The sequence below is a fragment of the Zonotrichia leucophrys genome, chromosome 13 (assembly GCF_028769735.1).
Source record: "Zonotrichia leucophrys gambelii isolate GWCS_2022_RI chromosome 13, RI_Zleu_2.0, whole genome shotgun sequence".
Taxonomy (NCBI): domain Eukaryota; kingdom Metazoa; phylum Chordata; class Aves; order Passeriformes; family Passerellidae; genus Zonotrichia; species Zonotrichia leucophrys.
The window spans coordinates 12,497,950-12,512,786 of NC_088183.1; the positions used below are offsets into that span (position 1 = coordinate 12,497,950).

A 14,837-nucleotide genomic window follows, 5' to 3' on the forward strand; every position below is an offset into this window, starting at 1 on the left:
CGAGCCACTGACCAATCACTCAGGGAGCAGAGGGCCCACAGGTGCAGGGCATCAACAGGAGGGGATAAAGGGTTGGGCTGAAGAACAAGAAGGGCAGATGCTTGCAGCCTTCTGAGGCGGTTTGGTGTTACTCTGTATGGACAAATACCCAAAGCCTTCTGATGAGGTAAGGTGTTACTCTTTATGGGTGAATGCTTAAAGTCTTCTGAAACTGTGTGATGATATTCTGTGTCTAGTTGCTTTCTCAACTGTGGCATAGTTTTTGTAACAAATCCTGCATTCTGTGTATTTTTACCTCTGCAATGAAGCAATGCTTTTTTTGTCCTCTGGCAGAAAACTCTTTAAAGCTGCTTATGTACACACTGATATTCTTGAAGAGTAAAAATGATTCAAAATAAGGAAGAGTTTTTCAATAGTTCTTGCAAACCCAGTGGGGAAGCCAAGGTCTGTCAGGTCTGTTCTGCATGTGAAATATTTTGAGCAGCTCCAGAGCACAGCTGATGTTTCTGAGGCTTACTTAAGGAAAGGTCAATGCAAACTACAAAAAGCTGTAGGCAGTAAGTCAAAATGAGAGAAAAAAGTGTGTTCTTCCATTTTTTGGTTATGTTAACAAGCTCAGCTCTTTGGTGCTTATAATGGCCAGTGTCAAATAAGAATATAGCAGCCATCCTGTAGAGATAATACAAGGGTTTATATACATCAGTGTAAGTTCTCTGTGTTTGTATACACCCAAGTTTTGGTGTACTTGCTTGCTTCTTGTTTTTAGTTTCAATTAGCAATTACTTTTTCTCTACTGCAGTAAATTTTCCTACTAGCTGACCTTAATAATAGACTTATTTTTTATCAAGTAAAACCACTTTTTGAAATGCATTTCTCTGTAAAAGGTGAACTGATATGTGTTAGCAACTTCTGGTCTGTTTGATTTATTGCCAACAGTTTAACATTGGAACAGTCATGCAATTTTTTTTGTTCAGCTCTGGTGTCCCTGAATATAATGCTGGAAAAAAGAAATCCCTGTCATCAAATAATTTTTTCCTATAACAAAAAGTAATAACGCTATCTCATAATTAAGGGCTATATTCTGTGTATTATAAATCTTTATAGGGTTAAACCTTAATAATTATTACGTGTTCTATCTTGCTGCTGGCATTCCTATTAATGCTTCACTTAGCAAGGCAGAAATGGTATTTCTGATCTTTATAGTGCTAGAACAGAGTGAAAAAACTCTTTGTGCACAAATCACAAAAAAGCATAACTTATCTGTTACAGAGCAGAGAGATTAAATACATGGCCATAAACTCCTTGCAATCATGGTGACTGAGTAGAGGCTTCTTCTGATTGCTTTAATAAATCCTTTAAGTATGCTTTCAATCTCTCAGTGATTCCTGACAAAGCTTGTATGCTCTTGTTGGGCATCTGCCTACATCTAAAGTTCCAGTTATGAATATTTTATGTGGCTTATCACTGCACTTGTGTCACTGGCTCAGGAGTTGCTGCTGTGCCTTTTGTCAGGGCCTGTTAATGCTGTACTAGGCAGAATAGGGGAGGGATGGATATAGAGTTTGGTAATCTCCTCTTTCATTTCCTTTTATAGAAGATATAAAAAATAATGATTGTGAATGATTGATGAGGTGATTGTATTTCACAGATTCTGAGATGCTGGTCCATGAGTAAAATCATTTGAAGGACTTGTTTTATCTTCTGTGTGCAGGGGTGAGGTCAGTGGTATTGCAATGGCATGGTGCTGAAATGGTACTGAAATGGAAAATCTGCTGTACCTGTAACTGCCTGGTTTCTCTCCTGGGGTAGGAAACCAGAGCTGAACACACAAATGTCCTTGTGACAGCAGTTGTCTTTGCATTCACCTGTTTTCTTTCTTCTGATTCATGGATATTTAGACACTTAAAGATATTTAGAGCCCATCTGTAAGAATGCATCCAATGATCCCACATCCTCCCATCTGGAATGGCAAACTCCCTTCCACCCCTGCTGAACTCAAGGTCCTACCTCCTTTGAAGCATTCCTGTGCTTACTGTGCCAATGTTAGGTACAAATGTGTGGCAGCACCTCTCTGCCCCCAGAGAGCGGGCACAGGCCTTGCCAGGCAATTTTCCCTGGGGAAGGCTGTGAGAAAGCTCAGAAAAAGAATTAAAACAATTCCTATCTCCACTTGCTGCACCTGTTGCTAGGCAAATTATGGAGATGGGTTTACCAAAAGGTGGTGGTGTTTTAGTTGATTGACCAGTGAGGTCAAAGCTGTATCAGACGAGTTAGAAGGGGTTCCAAGTTTCTTAGAAATATAGGATGAATGTAGTGTAGAAGAATAAAAACTTCTGCATTATAGACTCAGTGCTAATTACACCTGTGTCAGGGAGACCCCACCAGCGACACAAATGAACAGTGAAATAAAATGGAATTTGTTTTGGTATCCATTTGGCATTCCTTTTCAGGAATACTTCATCTGAAGGAGTTTATAGCCAGAATTTCTTGCAGAAAAACTTGTTTTAAGTCAATGCTAGTAAATACAGAATGCGAATTTTGGATTCCTAAGTGAGACTGTTTTCAAAACTAATTTGGTGGGTTAAATCTCTGGGAATTACATTATTTTGCATTCTTTTTCTGGTGTAATCCTGCAGTATGTGTCTAAAAAATAGTTCCATTTGGGGCATTTAACCAAGTAGTTTGAGTTAAAGAAATTTTGTAGTAAAGTATTAAGTGTTGAAGCAGAATATGGAACTAAACAGTGTAATGACATGTAAATAGAGAAGAAACCACTGTAGGAGAAGTGCTAATGTGTCTGGGTACAGGACTGAATTGGGTTCAATAGTTCAATGAGAGCATTTCCTAACTCTTTATGTTTGATGCTGCCATTATATGGGCTGATGCCTACTTTGAGCCCTGTAGATAGCAGATCTGTGTAATTATACATTAAATCCAAGTACCACTCACCTTTAGGTTTTATTTTTGTCTGTCATTATTTGTCTTGGTAGAAAACAGTTTCAAGAAGAAAGCTGGTTTGAGATTTCATGAACTTTTTAAAAAGATAATGATACATTGGGAAATTAGATCTAAAACAAGCCTGCACCTTCTCAGTACCTTAGAGAAACTCCCTTGCAGAGGTGCCAGTGACTGCATTAGATTCTCCAGTCTGTGTTTAATGACCTTTCTTCCCTTAAGGTGAATGAGTTTCTTCACCACAGTTTCATTTCTTGAGGCACTTGTCCAGAATGTGTTTTACCTTTTTTCAGAGATTTAGAGGGTATTCAAATATTGAAAATTAAGTCAAATAAGGTTTTAGCTTCCTATACTTTCTGTGTTCTCAAAAATGAGGTACTACTATATGAAATGCAGATGGAAAATTGTCTATTTTAATTTGGCTGTGGTTTCAACAGCTGAGATAGCACTTAGATGAGCAAGAATAGTTACACATATAACTTAGGAACACAAAATTTACATTTCCTTCTTGCAAAAAAGAAATGTGAATTTAGTACTTGAATAATACCACATCTGTCTAAAGGTTTTGATGGCTATCATCAAATCACTGAAGATATTTGGGTGAAAATAGAACTATGGAGATTATACTTTCTGATTTTGACAACGGAATTGCATTTCTGGGATAACAGAGAAGATATATAAAAAGACTGTACAGGTTCCAGAGATTTGTGTGAGTAAAATCTAACAATATTGCTACCTAAAATCTCGTGATTTTTCAAGAAACTGACAGTATAGATAATTTTTTTTTTCTTTATAAATACACGTTATTAAATTTGAAATATGTTGGCTTGTAAAAGGTGTAAACTATTTTGTAAGGCCATACTGGAGGATTCAGTGTTTGTGGGGTATTAGTTGTTTTATTGTTTGGTTTTGTTTTGGCTTTAATCTGCTACTAGGAAAATAAATAAAGTTTGACATGCAATCACATAAGTTTCACATATTTAAATTCTTTAAACTAGTAACTCTTGAAATGGATAAATTAAAAAAATATTGAAGTCAATTACTTATCAAGACAATTAATGGAATAAAATCATAACTATTAAAATGCATTGTCTCAGCCCTTGAAGTCAGCTGTTATCTCCAATTTTTAGTGTCATTTCATGACCAATTCTAAATCCATAATTAGATATTCGATGTGTCTTCTCAGCCAAAAACTGATAGGAGGCGAAACCATTTCACCTGAAGGATTTTGATAAAGTGATAACAGTGGTTTTGGTTTGCGTTTGTGGTGCTCAGGTGAGGAGGAGAGGGCTGGCAGCAGCCCCAGAGCAGGGGCTGTGCTGTGCCTGAGGCTCCGTTCTGGGGGAGCTCCCTGGGTCTGCATTGGCAGCACACACACAGGGCTGCTCTCATCCCAGCTCTCCACACAGCCAGGCCCTTTTGGCTTGGCATCAAATCTGTTCTTTTCCATTCTTACTGAAAAATCTTCTCTGCTATATCTTCCTTTATCCTGATTTTTCAGTATTCCTGCTCAGCCCAGGCCTCCCATCAGTCTGTGTGATTGATTTTGTTCCCACAGTCCTTCCTAAGCAGTTCCACCATTTGAGGACTGTTGTTTTCATCCCCAGGCCCCCTTTGCTTCCAGTCAGGCTGATGAGGGCTGTCAGCTCATGTTCACTGATCCCTCCAGCACCTTTCAGACTCATCTCTCTATAACCAAGCCTAGGATTTTTCACTGGGATGCTGATAGCTCTGATACAGAGCTGTTATTATTTATTTCTTGCTACCAATAAATTAGGCTTTGATTATTGCACCAAAATTGGTTGAGGGGGTCAAAGCGTAGTTGGAAGGGAGTTTTTGGGAGTATATTTTATTTTAGAGGCAATGAATACTGAATTTGATATACCGTATTTGAAGTTTTAACAGCTATATGAATGTCTATATGTTGTAATACTCATGAACATTGTCCAAAGAGAAACACATCAATTCTGAAGTATCTAAGTATGTATGCAAATGTTAGTTGGCCTAAAATGTTTTCTTAATATTTTCTCTATTAGTTAACTTTTGACTGTTATTAGTTAGCTTTTTAAACTTTTTTGACTGGTGTTGATAGTGCTTTGCTAAGTGACTACCAGAGAGAAGCGACGTAAGCTCACTTCCAGCTTTTAAAGCTATAATGTGCACATATAAGGAGAATGACACACAGTGAATGGAACTCCATGGCAATGTACTAGACAAGAATTTGTCAAGTATTTCCTTAACAGAAGGGCATCCATGAAGTGATTGAGAATATTGCTGCTACTAACAATAACAAAGCCCCCAAAGGTCTCCTTCATTATTTTATTGTTAAATTCACAATACTTGAGGTCATGTAACCAAAGTCCTTGGCTTGAGTAAGAGAACACTTGAGATCTGTACCAGCATGGCTGGAGAAGTTTGAAGTCATAAATATTAAAAGCTCCAATCCCAGAAGTCAACAGAAAGAAAAGCAGTGTACCTAATATTTGTATCCTCAAATTTGTTTTGGCATTATAGAATTTCACTTCCTTCCCCGTTTGATGGATAACCATAGGCAGGGAGTTAGGACAGGTATCCTGGTATCTACTCTCTCTTCTGTTTCTCCTAGGAAAAAAAAAATACTCAGGGCAATGTAACTTTATAATGTTTTTACAGGTTTCTTTGAGATCTGGAAATACCTCTCAATATACAGTGAGACAGGTCTTCTTTTGCTCACAGCATCCTTGCTCCTTACCATTGTGACTTATCCTTGGTTTAGGTCTGGTGAAAAAGGTTCAAATCAACCACTACTAATATTTATAGTAGACGCTTATTTCTGTAGTGTTTTAATTGGAAACCAAATCATATTTTGTTGTTGTGCTGTTGCCCTAACTGAAACATACTCTTGCCTTAAGTAAAGATTCAATACCTGAGACATTCAGAACAGAGCTTTTAGAAGAAATAGTTTATTTTGTTACTGGTTTGACTCAACTATGACTGTGAGTTTCCAGAAATTGTTTCTCTGGGGTTGAATATTTTTTTGTCTTGGGGAAAAGATATAGGAAATAATGGAAAAGTTAATATAATTAGGAACTGTAAAATGTTTTCCAACAATAATCTCCTGCTGAGCCATGGAGAGCCCCCCTTGTGGGACGGCTGCAGAAGGAGCATGGGCTCAGCTGCCGGGGGGTAACTGAGGGGGAGGGCACTTGTGCTGCCACCACCAAATCCTCTGTGGTAAAATAAACTGCTTGGACAGCTTGGGCTTGGCTCCCCTTCCCTGTCTTCTGCCCCTGCCTATCCCCAGCTGAGAGCTGCACTCTGCTCTCTGCCATAGCAGCTCTTCCCTGAGGGGAAACCAGGCTTTGAGCCAACTGCAGGAGCTGCAGAGAGAGAGATCCTGCTCAAGTGCAGGGTCTGCTTTGAAAGGTTCTTGTCTGACTTGAAGTTTTGTGTGTGAATTTTAACAGATGATGCAACTCATATTCAGTTTTAATACTTAAAATGGCTTACAATAAATGTACATAATACTGGAAAGATTTAATTCAATTTCACAGTAGTAATGAGTATACAGCAGCGGATTCTTGCACTGCAGTAAAATGATCCCTTTGATTAAAAAAAATAAAATATTGGTAGCTAATGTATCATTTCCCCAAATAAAGTTAGCAGTTATTGTCTAGGCTTCCTCCTGTGAAAGCTGACTCATGTTAGCCATCCCTGCACAATGCCTTGTGGGGCACTGAACAGAAACCCAAAATAATGCAGACATTTTTTCAGTCTCATAAAATGATGAAAGTTAATGTAAAAGGACTCATTAAAATTGAAAATATTAGGATCATTAAAAAGTCATTAAATCACCTAACTCCTCTGATTTATTGAACAACCATATTTGGTCTCTGTTTTAAACTCATAGACTTGCATCTTTTGTCTCTAATTATTGGCAGCCACCCACCATGCAGCATGAGGACATGTTCGTGATGAATTCTTTCTTTTAAAGTCTTCTTTTAGGGTAATTCCTCAGCCTTTGCATATCCTGCTGCTACTTCTGACTCTTTGGCCAAATGCTTAAACTCCAACATAAACAGATCGATTGAGATCTGCACAAGTGGTTGCCTTCTTAAAGACTAATGTTCAGGATATCAGGGCTAATTAAAATAACCCACTCTGAATTCTACTATTACCTTAATAGATCATATTTAATTCCAAGTGCTTTGCTTACAAATGACATCAGAATTTGCTGTTAAAGCTAAAGCAGGTTCTTTGAAGCATACTTCAGCTCCTATAAAAAAACCCAAATTTTCTTTAACCCAACATAGCAACGGAAATCTCAGACCATGGTGGGAAAAAGAGAGCTTTATCACAATTCTCATTTGATGTTGGTCCTTTTCACTGAATGACTCATACTTTTTTAAAGATTGACTTTAAATGTATCTGCTGTCCCATGGAGTTCATGAAAGCTATTCAAGTTCCAAATGAGCAAGCATATTGGGAGTTTTTATGTGGAGAACTAGGCCTTTCAAAAGGCCCTTTTATCTTTATGAAAAGCATCTTAATTTTAGCAAACAATAATAAAAATAAAATAATTTGTGTCTTTACTCAAAGGAGGTTACTAGTACTTTTGAAAAAAATGCCGCAAATGGGTAGAAAATAATAATTTTGGAAAGATTATGCTCAAATTACTGATGGAGCTGTCAGACATACTGAGAGGAACAAAGGCAAGTTTTAATAAAGATTTTGTGGGTAATTTGTACATCAGTTAATTCTGAAAGGCGTATCTTTAGAAGACAAGGGTTACTCAAGAAAAAGCAAGAGAAGTTTCACAAAATATTCTTTGATAAGAACCCTCAGGAAAACCAGTGTTTAAAGTCTTAATGTAATTTAGAAAGCCGTAAATAAACCCATAAATAAACTCCCATTCCAGGAGTATCTCTAGTTTGCCTCCCCCAGTGAATTCGCTTTCCTGAGTTACTTGTTGGTAAAATCAGGAGTAGGTTTCAATCCAGGACAGTCACAGTTATGGGAGGGAGCCATGCTCCAGTTTGTGATTTTTGTGGAAGGATGAATTTACATCCAGCCCCACCTTACCCAAAAGTTCCAGGTTCATAAGATCATAATTCCCCCAGCTGTTCATATGCAGTGAACATCTTGGGCTTTAGGAACAAGACATTTGATAAAAATTCTCATTTTTCATAGCAAGTTGACAGATACTTAACCCCACCTGTGTCTCCTCCTTTCATTCTTAAGACCATCATTTTTTATATCTATTTAATATTTATTGCACTTAGTGCTTTCTTTTATACTTGTTTCCATCTTACCAACTTTAATCACTGCTATTTGGACACTACATCCACAGGTTGTTTTTGGTTTTTGACTGTTAAAGCATCAAAACTGATCACTCACATTAAAACTAACTCGTTATTTTCAACCATACATTATATTATGAACTTATATTATATCCACAGTACTCTGACTGTTTTCCTGTACATTTCTCTGACAACCATTTTCAAGAAAAAGAATGGTGGATGTGGTCATGTTTTAAATTACAGATTTTTGTGCAGGTGAAGTGCTTGTCTGTGGTAGTTGTAGGGACAGATAACAGTTCTCAGAAAGGTGTGTTGATGTTGGCAAATCAGCAAACAGCTGCTAGCTGCAGTTTTCCATCCTAATATCTCTCTGTATATTCTGAAGAGTATATTTGGAAATTCAAGCATAACTTAGAAGCTGCAACTTCAGTATTTAATAGTAGAACGGAGTGTTTTCAGTTTTGAAAGGCTATGTGCCAAGGGAGCTGCATTTGGGCAATACTTGATGGGAGGTCTGCTTCTCATGTTCTGTAATGAAGGTAGTAGAGTTTTAATAGAGTTTTTTATTTTTTATGTGTTCTATACAGCATGATCCTAATAGGATATAGAGCTTAATTCCTGGGTGCTTCCCTAAGATTCCTCAAATATTTTTGAAAATCTAGGTGCAAAAATAAGATTTAAGACTCATTATTAATGGTGAGTTCTACAAGAATTTAGCCATTTAAAGGAGGGCAGTATAGCAGAGATCTCACTTTTTGGGGACAGTACCAGATGATTTATAAAACAGAGGTGGTCCCTGGCAGTTTTCTGCATTATCTACTTTACTTTTTATAAAACAGCATATTATTGTCTTTTCTTCCTGGTATTATGCCTGTGCTTAATTTTCCTGTTCACTTCCTTCAGATCATTTGGCTTGACATGTAAATCTGCCATGAGATAGGAGGAAAACTGCCATAGATAAGTGCTTAAAACAAAAGGTACTTGTCAATCACTTCCTTCCAGGAAATCAAATGGACTTTTTTTGTCTGGTGTTGCTATAGTGAGAGTTCATGGTGTGCTACTGATAAGGCTGTCATTTCACTATGAAATGCTTCTGGCTGGAGCTGTGGTTAAAACATGATTTATTAGAATATAGGAAAAAAATATATTAGTGCTACTTCTTTTATATGCTTCCATTTTCTAGTCACTGGAGGGTGTAGTAGGTAATGTACCAATTAACCGAGTGCCAGCTGCTGGTTGGGCTTGTGTTAACATCACAGGACAAGTTCTCTTCTGGATGTCATTGTCCTTGTGACTGCACTGCTCAGAACTGGATGGCCTGAGGCTAAACCCATGTTCAGCAAGAGAAATTCTCAGGCATTCAAATCTGGGATTTGCAGGGGCAGAAATTAAACCAGAATACAAGAGAGGATTGTAGAGCTGAACCTGTGTGATCAGTGCTCATGTGTGTCTTTTTTTAAAGCTACTGATGTTTTAAAATATAAGAATGAGTGAGTAAAAAGCACTGGGATGGTGACACCCTGATAACATTCACATTGTGTGTGTCAGAGATGCCTGTGGAAAAGACAGGTGACTTATGGAGACTAAATTTTATGAAGATTAAACTCCTGAAAAGAGGCATGGTGACATACAGAAAACCTGGCTGAATCTCCTTTCAGCTGGTGACCCAGGAATCTAAAGCCATGCAGCCTCACAGAATTTGGAGAATTTGCTCTCCTCTTCAGAGAGCAATCAGCAAATGCTGTGCTTTGTTTGAAATCCATTACACCTATACAAAAATGGCAAATTCTGGTTTTCCTATGGATTTTAATTACAGCACATTGGAACAATCCGTAATATTTTGTCAGTTACTGTTGTAGTGTAGTTAGGAGTATAAAGTTGAGTTTGAGAAGAAAGCCAGAGCAGCACTGCTGCAAATGTTTTGCTTTCCTTCTCCATTCTGTAGAATAGTCCCTGGGTCTCATCCTTAATGGTGTTTGTTATAATAAATTAGAGAGAAAAAGAGAGATCAGAGTGTCTTTGCACTGGGCATGTTAGTTGGACATATGACTGATAAGGCTAATGGACTAGTTTTTTACAAGACAGCCACATGAAAAATTGATGTGCTTGGTTACAATTGATATTAAACACCTCTTCTGCCCTTTGTGAAAATTAAAGTAGCTTTTTCTGTTCCCAGCACAATGCAAGATGGGCAAATTAAAACATTTATTTTTCTGCTAACTTGGTGCCAGCATACTGGAAGACTAGATGCGGGATCATAAATGACATAGTCATAAAGGTGAGGTCCTAATTTACTTCCCAGTATTATTTCAGCTTACTTTTCCATTGCTGGGAGGCATAAAAGTTACTGACTTATAGTACATTCACCTCACGCTGGTCTCCTATCAAACAGAATATCAGTGGAACACCTCCACAGAGCTCTCTACATGAAATTGTCCTTTTGTATGTCTCATAATCGGCTGCAATGTGACCAAGCATCTGGTGGTGACAAGCAGATGTCTTTGATTTATTGGCTAATATCACTGCTTGTTAGTGGATGGTTGAGCAGGAGACTAAAAGAGCATAAAATCAGAGAGAATAAATTATGAAGGCACCGAACTGTGGCATTATAAACTCCTCCTTGTCACAGCTGTGACATCTCCTAGGAAATGTGGAATGAGAGAGACATCCCCTCTTCAAAGACAGTGGCCACTGTCTAATGATTTTGAATAAAATAAAAAAAACCCAAACAAACAGCCCATATCCACCAATATCTTGCCTGAAGGGGTGGTTTTCTCCTGCTTAAGCAGTCTGCTTCAAAACTGTTGATCTGCTGGGAAATGGAGTTGATTAGCAGCTAATTCAGGAGTTTGGGGAAGTTGAAGGATGCTGGGGTTAAGGAGGATCTCTGCTGGAAATGGAGATGGTTTTCTGTAAATGCTGTCTAAAAACTGGATCAGACGCTAACTGTGAAAATACAGGTTCAAGGTTCTGCTTCTTGCTTTTAACATTATTAGTCTTGTAAAGAGGAGAGTGTGTCTGGTCCCTTTTGTGCAGAAGGGTTCCTTGTCCCAGGAAATGCATGGATAAAATGGGAATTAGCTTTGCAGGCTGTGCTGTGCTGTTTTACTCACAGCATGCAGGTAACTAAGACATCCAGGTCTGCTCTGCATTGCAGGCTCTTTGTGGGCTTGACAGGAGGATTGCAATGGGGTAGCTGTGCAAATACACAACAGAAGTCTCAAAATTAGAGTCTGCAGCATTCTTAAATGCACTCGCCTTTTTTATCTGCTTTAAATAGTGAGTAGCTACCAAATTAAACAATGTGTGTGACTGAAAATGTCTGGTAGTCCCTTGGGACAGGAATGCAATAGATCTCAGCTGTTATTCATTGCTGACAATTATTCTGAACTGCAGAGTAGTGATAATTGTGACTACTCACAATGTCAAATAAGCATTATGCATATGTTTATTCAATAAATCAACTTGAAGTATGAAAGGAAGACGGTACTCACTATTTCTCTCCGGTGCAGTGCTGAGATGTTAAACTGACTAATGGCAACAAGCCATGCACTGATTCAGTAGGAAGCCATTCAAGAGTTATAATGCCTTCAAAGAATAACTATGGACATGACATATGGAATTGACAGTTTTGTTTTAAATATTTATGTAAATGTTTCTCTTCTCAAGTAATAGGTTAAGAATCAATTCAAAGGGGGATGTCAAAGGTTGTGTTTGTTTCCATGGACAAGATTAATTTTATTATTTCAATTAAAATCCAGTGTGACTTCTTGCAAAGTTTCCTTTAACCCCTTCAATGTTAGATGAGCTGCAGCCATAATGAGGAGATATTCTTTGTACTTTTAACGAGCAGCACCAGTAACTGGGTATGACTTAGTGAGAAGTGAAAGAAAACTTTTAAGGGTGCCCATTGGAACTGTTTTGCTGCTGCAGTTATCTGAGGGTATTAGCCTGGAGCAGATGCTGGGAGCTGCAGAAAGAGGCTGCACAATTAAAAAGGCAGGAAGGAGCTGAGTGGTAGCTCTTGGTAAAGGGAAAGAGGAGCTCAGGCTAATGACACCAGACCCTCAGGCAGAGGGGAGTCACTGCAGTGCTACACAGCAGTTACATCACAGTGCCCTGAAACCATGTGCTCAAGGATTTCAGTTTACATGAGCAAAACCCAGAAATTTTATGGAGAACATGCTTGTGCTTGGGGTTTTTTCTTGTTGTTTCTTAAATTTCCTAGCATTCAGCAAGAAAGTCTTCCTAATACTTCTGATTAAAAAAAATATAATCAAAAGATAGTTGATATATAAGATCACAAATCATAAAATATCTCATACTAAGAGAAATGTAGTCCATGGACTTGATAAGAGTTGCAAAGGGGAAATCTTAATGTTTCAATATATTTCTCTGAGCAGTTCTTTTTAATTTTAAATTGTTTTTTTCAAGTGAGAACTGTTCTGTGTAATGGATTTGAATGTACTGAAGAGATTTGAAAGGATTTCCTTCATGTTCACTTTATTTCTGGAGCAGTTCACCCTGTTTCAGCTTGGAGTTATAAAATGGAACAAAGAGGAAAATCTCCATAAAATATGCATACAATTTTTAATGAGTTCCAAAAAACTCTCCTGTAAATAAGAACTGCTGATCACATCCCTGGGTGGATTTTCTGTAAGAAGAAAAGCATGACACCTTGAGAATTCTGTTGTTTTTTAGACAGTGGCTGTCAGTCAAAGCATTTCTGGCAGTGAAAGACATGAAAAAGCCACAAACACACCCAATCTTGAAGGACAAATGAGATGGAAGATAGTCTATTAATAGAAAACACAAAAATAAATACCAGCCAAAACAAGTGCTTCATTCAGAATGTTAAAAAAATCAACTTGTCAAAAATGTCATAGGCATCAGCATCTTATTGAATAGACTTCACTTTCTCTGAGATGTTGCTTCTCATCATAGCAAAAATAGGGGGAAAAAAACCTAAAAATAACTTGGGTATAGGAAAGGTAAAATGCATACAAGAAGAGACTTAAATTTCCAAGATGTGCTGCTTCAAAAATAAGAGATTTTTCATTTCAGAGTATAGAACTCAGGAAATATCAACTCAGTGTGCAGTCCCAGCCAAACCTGCAGATAAACTGGGCAGGGCACTTGGATATTTCTTGGTTCACCAGCCATACCATGGGAATTTGAGCTGTGTTCTCACTTGATGCAAATTTATTTTTCATTTTGCTATCTCTACAGCAGCTTGGTGTTTGGTGGTAATAACGTGACTCAGGAACATAATAGTTCCAGCTGTATTCTTCAGCTGTGTTAGGTCCTATCAATTCTTTGCACTTTTTTTAGCACTTTTAAGGATAAATGGTTTGAAATGTACATTCAATGAAAGGTCTTTGAACAATTCAAAGGAGCAATAGTTGATTTTAGACAAAATGCAAACTTAGATGTGTAGTTATTTGTTTTCAATTATTAGAGAGAGTTCTGCCTACTTATAGGAAATAAATAGAATGTACTTTTCTGAAGTTCTCAGCCAATATTTATCTTTAATTTTCTCATGTGGTTTGGTGTCTGGTGACAATCATTTTGTGTTATCCAGACAACAATTATTCAGTATCTGTTCCTGATGAGATTATTTTCTGAAAGTGTCCATAAAGAAGTGGATACAAGAAGCAGGTTTTATTATTAAGGTTTTTATTTAATCTCCTGGAACGTGCTGGAGAGCCTGTGTAGAGCTGAGTGCCTGAGCTGACCGTGGACCTTGGTTCACAGTATCACAGCTTAGTGCCCATTGACTTGTGCTGGAGATCCTCAGTTTACATAAAAACTTAGTTCCATCAGATCAGAAAGAAACTGTAAATATGTTTGGTTTCATACATAAGGAGGTGGAAAACTCCTGCAATCCTAATCAAAACTATAAAGACATCCATACTATGTTAGTCAATACTTTGGGTATTGAATTATTTGTAGGGAGCCTCAGAAAATGATAGAAATGCAGAAAATCATTATTCCAATCAGGGGGATTCTCAAGGATTTTTGTTTTGGTTTTTTGGGGGCTTTTCCCCCCTTGCAGTAATATCTGTACTTTCTTAGTGATGTCTTTAAGTGTCTGCTGCTTATGGGAAAGACATCCCATAAAACATGGGAGATCCCAGTAACTGTTCAGACAGCTCTGTGTTTCAAGAGTCTGTAAATCACTCTCAATACTGATCTCATATTATTACATTTTTTTTTTCTCTAAATGATTATTTTCAAAAATCATGAATAAATATAGCCAGTGGAGAGATGCTTTTCTGATGGGCAGTTCAAAGCAGAAATGAGATTCAGGATGCTCTAACTTGTTCTCTGAAGGAACGGATCCCACTGACTGCATGGCAGGTCTGGTGTCTGTACTTACTCTCCCCTGTCACTTGGGGCACAACACTCAATATCAGTATTAGACACGGTATTTCCCTTCACAGTTGCTAAAAAGGGATGAAACATTCTACCAAGCAGGATGGCAGAGTTTCATAGATGTAGCCCTGAGGTGGCTGCTTGTGGTAGTGTGTTGTTAAGTTTCTTGTGTTATTCCCCCAATTTATGTATTGTTCTCCCCTATTATGTGTAAACTGGGTTCGTTCC

At 37.8% G+C, this 14,837-nt stretch overlaps 1 long non-coding RNA gene across 3 annotated transcripts in view; it reads left to right on the forward strand.

The window, feature by feature from the left end:
• Positions 1–93: 93 nt before the first annotated feature.
• Positions 94–14,837, forward strand: part of LOC135453483 (uncharacterized) — a 64,093-nt gene continuing 49,349 nt past the window's right edge. The window contains exon 1 of one of the 3 annotated variants that reach the window (XR_010441871.1): positions 94–166. This is a non-coding gene — a long non-coding RNA (uncharacterized LOC135453483). The remainder of the gene's footprint in view (positions 167–14,837) is intronic. The other 2 variants (XR_010441873.1, XR_010441872.1) reach the window with 2 other exon arrangements.